General features: G+C 34.6%; 1 long non-coding RNA gene across 3 annotated transcripts; it reads left to right on the top strand.

Moving 5' to 3' along the window:
• Positions 1-3279: 3279 nt before the first annotated feature.
• On the top strand, positions 3280-9263 carry LOC311300506. 3 transcript variants are annotated; one of them, XR_014629337.1, is made up of 6 exons: positions 3280-3314; positions 5462-5556; positions 8034-8128; positions 8404-8463; positions 8576-8653; positions 8733-9263. It is a non-coding gene; the product is annotated as an uncharacterized lncRNA (long non-coding RNA). The 3 variants fall into 3 exon arrangements; XR_014629338.1 differs by having other exon boundaries at positions 3289-5556; XR_014629339.1 differs by lacking the exons at positions 3280-3314; positions 5462-5556 and having other exon boundaries at positions 5569-8128.
• Positions 9264-10107: the final 844 nt, after the last annotated feature.

Below are 10107 nucleotides of genomic sequence, written 5' to 3'. Positions count from 1 at the left end.
CCCAGTCTCAGATTCCGACCCGAATCCCTCTTATTTATTTTACTGTACAGGATTATAGAGGCAATCGCAGTGATCAGAGAAGGGCTCAGTCAGCCCATCAGGCAATTGTTTAAGCATGTATGGGTTAGAAAACGGGTATTTTTAACATGAAAAGTTGCGCAATGCACCTTTAAGGCTGGAACAGAACTTAAGTTTTATTTGCAGTGTACAAATGTCATCGCTTCATACATCGTACATCATGAGCAACTGAATACGCAAGTTTGACAGTTGATCTGGTAAAAGCTGGTAGAGATATAAAAGTGCAAACAGGCTATGAATAGTATTTTTTATGTTTTTTATATTTGAGAATGTGCAGGGATAACACATTACAAGTAAGGCGAGTTACGTAATCAGACTACTTTTTCCAAGTAACTAGTAAAGTAATGCATTACTTTTAAAACTAACTAGGCATTATGTGTATCTTCTTGAAATCTGTGAGTAAGAGTTTGACACTGGACATATTGTACAGTAGATTTGAACTGAAAAACAGAAATAAGGGCAAAAAAACAGCTAGTGAGAACAGAGAGATAAATACATTGCCAATCAAATGTATCAAAAACAATATTAAAGAAATGTCCTACAAATACTATATGTGATTGATCCAGTTAAGCAGGTTTTGGAAATATTTAAGCTATTTCATATATACTTGTATTTTGCAGATTGGAAAAGATTATTTAGCGTTTGATTCCTCATTGTATTTAAGATTATTTTGGAAGGATATAGATATATATAATACTGGGGTCTATGGTAGAAATGTGTGTATTTGGTGTGCTTTTTTATTTTCAAAATCACTTTTTGGAAAATAAAGAATAATAAATTATGCAATTATTTGGTTTTAACAATCTACTTTATTAAAAGCGCTATATAAATGAAGATGACTTTATTGGTGAAAAAATACATAAAAAGAAGTGGGCTCTCATTTTATAAATTACTTTCTAAACTAAATAATGTTAATATTATGTGAATAATATCATATTCAGAAAAGGCACATTAAATAAATGCTGTTCTTTTCTTTTAATCAAAGAATCCTGAAACAACAACAAAAAACAATTTCTACAAAAACCTGAAGCAGCAGCACAACTGTTTTCAACACTGATGATAATCATGAATGTTTCTTGATCATCAAATCATCATATTAGACTGATTTCTGAAGGATCATGTGACACTGAAGACTGGAGTAATGATGCTGAAAATTCAGCAATAAATTAGATTTTACTATATATTCACATAGAAAACAGATATTTTAAATGGTAATAAATATTAATAAATAATATTTCACAATAATACTGTTTTTACTGTATTTTTGATCAAATAAATGCAGCCTTGATGAGCAGAATATACTTATTTTAAAAACATTTTTAAAAAACCTGTAATGTTTCCAAACTTTTGACCGGTTCTGTCGATGTCGTTATGATGGCTGATGAGGTAAGTGTAGCGTATGCTTGGCTCACTATATGAATATGGGAAATAAATGAATGAATGAGGCATTTGTAGGCGCCGCCCTGACTGTGCTCGTCTCGAAGAGGAGGGGTTGTGCTCATAAATCCAGGTTCTGATTTCGGGGGTTAATCACCGTTGGTCCACTGGGTGTTATCCATTTATCATAAAGGTCTTTCAGTCTTGCCTGCAGCTCTTTGGGAGTCTCCTCTTGTCGTAGGGCTTTTGCCCTAAAGCGCCACCTGTAGGTCTCCGCATTAATCTCAGACTTCACCAAGATGGCTTCCTTCATTCTGGCATAATCAAGTGTCATGGCCAGATAAGCTGCTCTTGCCTTGCCTGTCAGCATTGGCACTATACTGTAGATGCAACGCTCAGTCCTCAGCTGGCCTTCTACAGGCTTGAGCAATCCACGCAAAGGTTGTCAAATAGTGCTTGATGTCGTCATCCTCTTGAAGAGGTCAAATCTTTGGGCCATGCCAGCCAATCCACTGTAGTGGAACAACTCCTTGCTTAACCACATGATGCCATCTCTTGATCCCCTTCTTCATTGCTCCGCCTTCGTTTTCCTGATGAGACTCTGGTTCGCTGTGCCTGCATGAAACTCTCCAGCGTCTTTCTGAGCTGATCCACTTTCTGTCCTGTTGGATCTGCATCTGTGAAGTGGTTCTGACCCTGTTCCTTCCTGGTCCGGCTTGACTCAACTATCATTCCTCTTCATCCCCTGTTCTCTGAATCGTTTGGGTGGCATCCAGCGCTCTCCTGAAGCCTTGCACTGCACTGGACAAGTCCGCGGTCACCGTTTGTCATAACGTGTCCCGTGGAGATCAAGAGGAGGTGGAAGATCAGGACTCTGATATCATCCCAAGAGGATATTTATTAAATTCCATATATTTAAGATGAATATTACAAACATGTGAATTTTGTTGACTGTGAAAATAAATAATTGTAATTGCATTGTATTTAAGATTATTTTGGAAGTATAGATCTCTATGTTAACATTGAAATTTAGGGCATATGATAGAAATGTGTGCATCACTTTTTTTATGCAATTATTTTATTAGGAAAATTAACCATCAACAATTTGGGCTCTTAATGAACCAGATTTCTTACATTTTATAAATGACTTCCAATTATACATAAACCTTTTGGATAAAGGTAAAGTAAAAACAAAAGTGCTGAAAACCTGTAGTTTTGAAAGCACTGAAATGTATGTAACCTTTTACATTTTTCATCAGTTTCAACCTGTTTGCCTTCACTTCATTATTAATAGTCTTATCCTGCATAATACTTATAAATCAATGAGCAAAGTGATGTTTAAAATAGTTTATATGAAGTATGACGTCACCAAGAGGAGAAGTCTTTGAGTATTTAGTCAATTAACTGGAAAGAATACTATATTATAAATTACATTTTTGCCAAATTCCATTTACATAAATGTAAGTAGAGTAAAACACAACCTTTGTTTTTGGTTCTTGGCAGTATGTTTTTTCTATTTGCATATATTGTGACTGTACGTTGACTTTGTTTGTTGAAGTTCAATAAAAATACAAATTAGTCAATTAACCAGACACAGAAAGCAAAAAAAAAAAATCAGTCTGTATTTATTTGTAACCGTATTTCTGAGATCTGAGAAAGCATCTGGATTTTTCCAGACCAAGCATGCGACATTTTATGGCCAACTTTAGGCTAATGTGTCAATATGTTAAATTATTGTGTAAATGGGGACAGCGCCATCTATGGGGCGAGTCATGGTATTTAGCGAGTGGAATAGAGATTAGGGACCTCCCAATAGGGGATCTCCCCACATTCAGAGTTGAAGAAAAGTGCGCCTGTGGGTAAGTCATGCTCGTAGCAGTCTATGAAATATCTGTTAAAATTGTTCAAAGCACATAAATAACTGCTTTATTGTGAATGTACAATGAACGTTATTCTCTTGATGCGAGTTTGGAGTCGAATGTAACGGGGGTTTTCCTGCATAGGGAATCGAGGCTGATAATCTGCTGGTCGGACTGGCAAGTATAAAAAAATAAAATTCCAATTAATTGTGGGTGATTCAGAGTTAAATTATTAATATGTTGATTTTAATAAAGACACGGAACTCTAATTTCACGGGGGAAAAAAAGTTAAAAACGCCTTTGACGAACATCACTGGTTTAGCCTATACTTTCGTTTTTAATACAGGGTTATCCAGTTCGTGAACGAATTGTTCTTTTTAACCGATTCTTTTTAGTGAACTGGTCGAACTATAGTTCACCAGTTTGGACTGAACCGATCTGAAGATTTCCCGTCTCGAGGCGCTGATCCACAGTTTCTAGAGTTGACGTTACTTACATTAGTTTCGGAGTGTTTCTCTTCAGTGAAAACCAGTCAAAGAAACACATGTTTACAGCACCTCCTAATGTTCATTGGGCTATATAAAACACAAACGAAAAACCCTACATCAGATATCCTCTTGAGACTCAGAAAAAAAAAGTTTTGTTAAATTAAAAAAATTTCGTTTTATTACATTGTACTTTAGAGCATAAGTTTTTTGTAAAGTCTTCAGATGCGCACTGTTCGCCATGATGATTTTGAATTGCTTGAAATATGATGGAATCACTTAAAAAAGGAAAATACAGTCCAGTGCAACATGTGCAGCGCAAGTCTGTCATATAGGATACATAAAATTGTAAGCAGACTCTCAAAAATTCGATAAAAAATTTGGATTTAGATTTATCAGCCAATATATCGGTTATCAGCTTTCAAATATAAAGAATTATGGTATTGGAAAAAATGATTTCATAACAGGTAAAACCAATGTTTGTTTTTAAATCACCAATCAATTTTTAGGTTTCAGGATTTTATTTACCAAACTTTGTATAAAGATAATTCTCAACTATTTTGTAAAAGATATAACCAAATGATTTGATATACCATTTTTCTTTATGCAATATGTGTGTGTCAAATGGTCATAAGTGGGTTTTCCCATTTATACAATGTATCTATAAATACATTTTATATCTAAGTTGCATATTAATGTGTATTTGGGGCAACATAATGAAAAGAGAAGCCTAATAATGAGAGTAGTAATTGGAAGAATTTTCATAATATCTAATAGGAATATTGATGTATAATTTCTTTCCCTATTCACTCGTGTCTCCCAAAATGCCTGATAAACATGATTTAAGTCCTGGTGTCTCTACACTGTACATGTATGAAATTGATGTCTTTTTTCATAACAGCAAGTCATATTTAGATTTGAAACCCCATAACATTTCCTGAGATGTTTATTTATGACAAACAATTCAAAAATGATAATTACAAAAATATTATCAGATTTCCATAAGAGTGTGAAACTTGATCTCTAAATTAATGTCATTTATTTTTAAAGGACAGGCAGTTTTCACTGTGAAAATTCCAAACATTTGCAATCTCTGAATGTGCTCTTTATATGATGTGATATGAATGATGTCAGAGAAATTCACAAAAAAAAGAAAAAAAAAGTCTATTTCTGTGTCCCAGGAGGATATTGCTTTATAAATGAACAGCTTTAACTAAAAATATACACAAGCTTAACAGAAATGATTCTGATAAGAGTGTTTTCCGATAATGATGTAATGAAACCGTGATCATTTAAGTCTGAAGGGTGTAAAGCCAGTGTTTAGGCTATTAAGGAAATGTAATTTTGTCAAAGAAAAACTTTTATTTTAAATAAATGTTCATTTAAAACTGCCTACTTCAGTGTGATAGCATATTTAACACTGAGAATTATAATAATTGTAATATGATGATCAGGATATCTTCTAAATCAGAGAATATCATGGGTTTGTATGATTGACTCGGGTGACGTTAGAGCTGATCCGCACAAGCCCATTCACAGACTTCTGTGTTCAGTTTGCACACTGATCATGGGTTATTTCTGCTATTTCATGTTGAGTTATTACGACTTTTATTATGAGGCCTGATCATAATTCCTCAATGTGTTATCTTGTGTTTTATGTAGGATGGATCTATTTCCATCTATTGTGCAGCATTACACAAGACACACATTTGAACACACCGCCCCGACAAGACAGTCATAAGGATTAATTTACCAGGGTAAAGTATTGTTCAAACTTCACAAACACCATAAACGGCATTAATGAAAGTGTTTTAATACAGAAGAAAAAAAAAATCAGTCTGTATTTATTTGTAACCGTATTTCTGAGATCTGAGAAAGCATCTGGATTTTTCCAGACCAAGCATGCGACATTTTATGGCCAACTTTAGGCTAATGTGTCAACATGTTAGATTATTGTGTAAATGGGGACAGCGCCATCTATGGGGCGAGTCATGGTATTTAGCGAGTGGAATAGAGATTATTGACCTCTAGACAGTTGGGGATCTCCCACACATTCAGAGTTGAAGAGAGAGGTGCTTCATGGGTACGTTAAACGCTCGTATAGCAGTCTGTAAATTATCTGTTCAAATTGTTCAAAGCACATCAATAACTGCTTTATTGTGAATGTACATCGCAATGAACATGTTATGAATCTCTTGATGCGTGTTTGGAGTCGATTTTTTTTTTCGGTTTGCAGGTTTTTTTCCATAGACACTATATAAATGGTTTTTTCCTGCATAGGGAATTGAGGCTGATAATCTGCTGGTAGTATTAAAAAATAAAATCCCAATTAATTGTGGGTGGTTCAGAGTTAAAATATTAATATGTTGATTTTAATAAAGATATTACGGAGATATTATATTTAATAAATTTCACGGGGAAAAGTTAAACATCAGTGTTTTACTTTCGTTTTTAATATAGTGATATCCGGTTCGTGAACTAGGCTAATTGTTCTTTTTTAACCGATTCTTTTAAGTGGTCGAACTAGTTCACCAGTTTGGACTGAACCGTTCTGAAGATTTCCCGTCTCGAGGCGCTGATCCACAGTTTCTAGAGTTACTTTCGTTTAGGGGTGTTTCTCTTCAGTGAAAACCAGTCAAGGAAACACATGTTTACAGCACCTCCTAATATTCATCTTATAAAACACAAATGAAAACCCTACATGAGATCTCCTCTTGAGACCCAGAAAAAAAAGTTTTGTGAATTTACTATTTTTTCGTGTCATGACATTGTACTTTAAAGCATAAGATTTTTGTAAAGTCTTCAGATGCGCACTGTTCGCCATGATGATTTTGAACTGCTTGAAATATGATGGAATCACTTAAAAAAGGAAAATACAGTCCAGTGCAACATGTGCAGCGCAAGTCTGTCATATAGGATACATAAAATTGTAATCAGACTCTCAAACATTCTATAAAAATTTGGATTTAGATTTATCAGCCAATATATCGGTTATCAGCTTTCAAATATAAAGAATTATGGTATTGAGAAAATTATTTCATAACAGGTAAAAACAATGTTTGTTTGTTTTTAAATCACCAATCAATTTTTAGGTTTCAGGATTTTATTTACCAAACTTTGTATAAAGATGATTCTCAACTATGTTATGAAAGATATAACCAAATAATTTGATATACCATTTTGCTTTATGCAATATGTGTGTGTCAAATGGTCATAAGCGGGTTTTCCCATTTAAACATTGTATCTAATTTGCATATTAATGTTTATTTGGGGCAAGATAATGAAAAGAGAAGCCTAATAATGAGAGTAGTAATTGGAAAGATTTTCATAATATCTAATATTTCATAGGAATATTGATGTATAATTTCTTTCCCTATTCACTCGTGTCTCCCAAATGCCTGATAAACATGATTTAAGTCCTGGTGTCTCTACACTGTACATGTATGAAATTGATGTCTTTTTTCATAACAGCAAGTCATATTTAGATTTGAAACCCCATAACATTTCCTGAGATGTTTATTTATGACAAACAATTCAAAAATGATAATTACAAAAATATTATCAGATTTCCATAAGAGTGTGAAACTTGATCTCTAAATTAATGTCATTTATTTTTAAAGGACAGGCAGTTTTCACTGTGAAAATTCCAAACATTTGCAATCTCTGAATGTGCTCTTTATATGATGTGATATGAATGATGTCAGAGAAATTCACAAAAAAAAGAAAAAAAAAGTCTATTTCTGTGACCCAGGAGGATATTGCTTTATAAATGAACAGCTTTAACTAAAAATATACACAAGCTTAACAGAAATGATTCTGATAAGAGTGTTTTCCGATAATGATGTAATGAAACCGTGATCATTTAAGTCTGAAGGGAGTAAAGCCAGTGTTTAGGCTATTAAGGAAATGTAATTTTGTCAAAGAAAAACTTGTATTTTAAATAAATGTTCATTTAAAAGCCTACTTCAGTGTGATATGTTAGCATGTTTAACACTGAGAATTATAATAATTGTAATATGATGATCAGGATGTCTTCTAAATCAGAGAATATCATGGGTTTGTATGATTGACTCGGGTGACGTTAGAGCTGATCCGCACAAGCCCATTCACAGACTTCTGTGTTCAGTTTGCACATGATCATGGGTTATTTCTGCTATTTCATGTTGAGTTATTACGACTTTTATTATGAGGCCTGATCATAATTCCTCAATGTGTTATCTTGTGTTTTATGTAGGATGGATCTATTTCCATCTATTGTGCAGCATTACACAAGACACACATTTGAACACACCGCCCCGACAAGACAGTCATAAGGATTAATTTACCAGGGTAAAGTATTGTTCAAACTTCACAAACACCATAAACGGCACAGAAGTACAAATACAGAAGTAAAGGAAAAATGTCCTTAACATGGTAAACTTATAATGACTGCAGTGTTTCTGTTCTCGGTGAACCCAGAGCTAACAAACTAATCAATCATGCTACAAATTAGCATAAATAAGTGCCACAAAATATTGTTACGTCTTTTATGATAAGCCAAGATAAAATATCTGTGTGTATTCAGTGAAACCTGTAGAACCAACTGTGTGTTTTCTTATTATCAGTTTCATGAAGAGCAAAGACAGCTTCACACACTGAGATCATGGCTAATACACCTGCTAAAGGTAGGTCAATCCTTCTGTGTGATTTATTTATACAATAAAATAATATGATTAGACACCATTATGGAATAATATTAATTAGATGAGAATCACTGTGATTTCTTCATTCCACAAGATGATAAAAAGATTGAGATAAGGGAAGTACGTACGGTCAGGCGGAGACGTGGAAGTCTTGAGTTAATTCCTCCTAACAGTGAGTATTTCTCCACTAAACCTAAAGCTGCTCTCTCAATTACTGAAGCACTGATTAATGGTGTTATTTTCTTTTACAGTGAGAAATGACAACAACAACGGCCCCTCAAAATTAGACCTTATGTTGGCTCTAGCTGGTTCACTTGTTGGTTCACTTGTTGGTTCACTTGTTGGTTCATTTGTTGGTTCACTTGTTGGTGCTCAAGCTGGATTTTTTTCAGGGTCTCGCGTGGGATTTATCTGCGGTGCTCTTGTAGGGATTATACTTGCAAAATTGATCAATCGCTAAGTCATGACAACATTACTTCAGACCTGTGTGCCCTCCAGCAAGTGAACAGTGCCTTATGGTGCCATGATCCCAAAGAGGCACACAATCACTTTCACAGACCACTTTTTTAGTGACATGTCAGACAAATCTCTTTTTCTACCAGTTGACAGAATAATACTAAAGCATCTGCTAAATGTAACATATAAGTTTCAAGCAATTTCAACTTTTCTAGTTATAGGAGATTGCATTAGCAAGTTTTTTTTTTTTTTTTTTTTTTGTCAGTTTAATATAATTTAACTTGAAATGACTGTCAAGTTGATTGTACTTAAAAAAGATCTCTGTACTTAAAGACTTAAAAAGTACTCTGTACTTTTTTTTACAGTTCATTATTCATTCCAATATCCCAAGGTCGGAAGGCATCAAGACACGTCATAATGTGATGTTAGTTAGACGATAGTGAAGGACGAGAGAGGGACTCCTTCTTTACTTCTGTTTTTGTATTTGTTTTATTTTGTTAGTAAAATCTATTCCTACCTCACAACATCTAACTGCGTTACAGTAGTAAATGTTCTCTTAGTTTTCACCAAATCTGCTGTAGATCATTAAACCGTCACTCTGCCTCAGAAGTCTGAGTTAAGTTTCGTGAGGAACCTTCGTGTGCAAACACAGCCTGTGAAGTCATTGCTAATAGAGCAGCGAGGATATATCTCACTGCCTATACGGTTCCGGATGCTTATAGAGCCCTTTGTTGCGAGGCGGGGTTTATGTACATTTTAGGGTTCATGAAGTCACTAACCCGGGAGGAATGTGGTGTAGTCTCTATCAGCCGTTTGTTGTAGTCCTGAAAAGTGATTTCATTAAAAGCTAATATCTCCCTTTGCTTTGAACTTTGAGCGTTGTAACTTTGCAGATGTTGTTTATGCTCAAACAGCAACATTACACACTAACTAAAGTTAGAAAAGTCAAATCATAATCAACCACCCCTTTAAAGCCTAATAAATGTCCTTCGGATGAGACGTAAAACCGAGGTCCTGACTCTCTGTGGTCATTAAAAATCCCAGGATGTCCTTCGAAAAAGAGTAGGGGTGTAACCCTGGCATCCTGGCCAAATCTGCCCCTTGGCCTCTGTCCATCATGGCCTCCTAATTATCCTCATATACTGATTGGCTTCATCACTGTCTCCTCTC

The sequence above is a fragment of the Rutilus rutilus genome, assembly GCF_951802725.1.
Source record: "Rutilus rutilus genome assembly, chromosome: 12".
Taxonomy (NCBI): domain Eukaryota; kingdom Metazoa; phylum Chordata; class Actinopteri; order Cypriniformes; family Leuciscidae; genus Rutilus; species Rutilus rutilus.
This window is presented reverse-complemented; position numbering and strand designations above follow the sequence as displayed.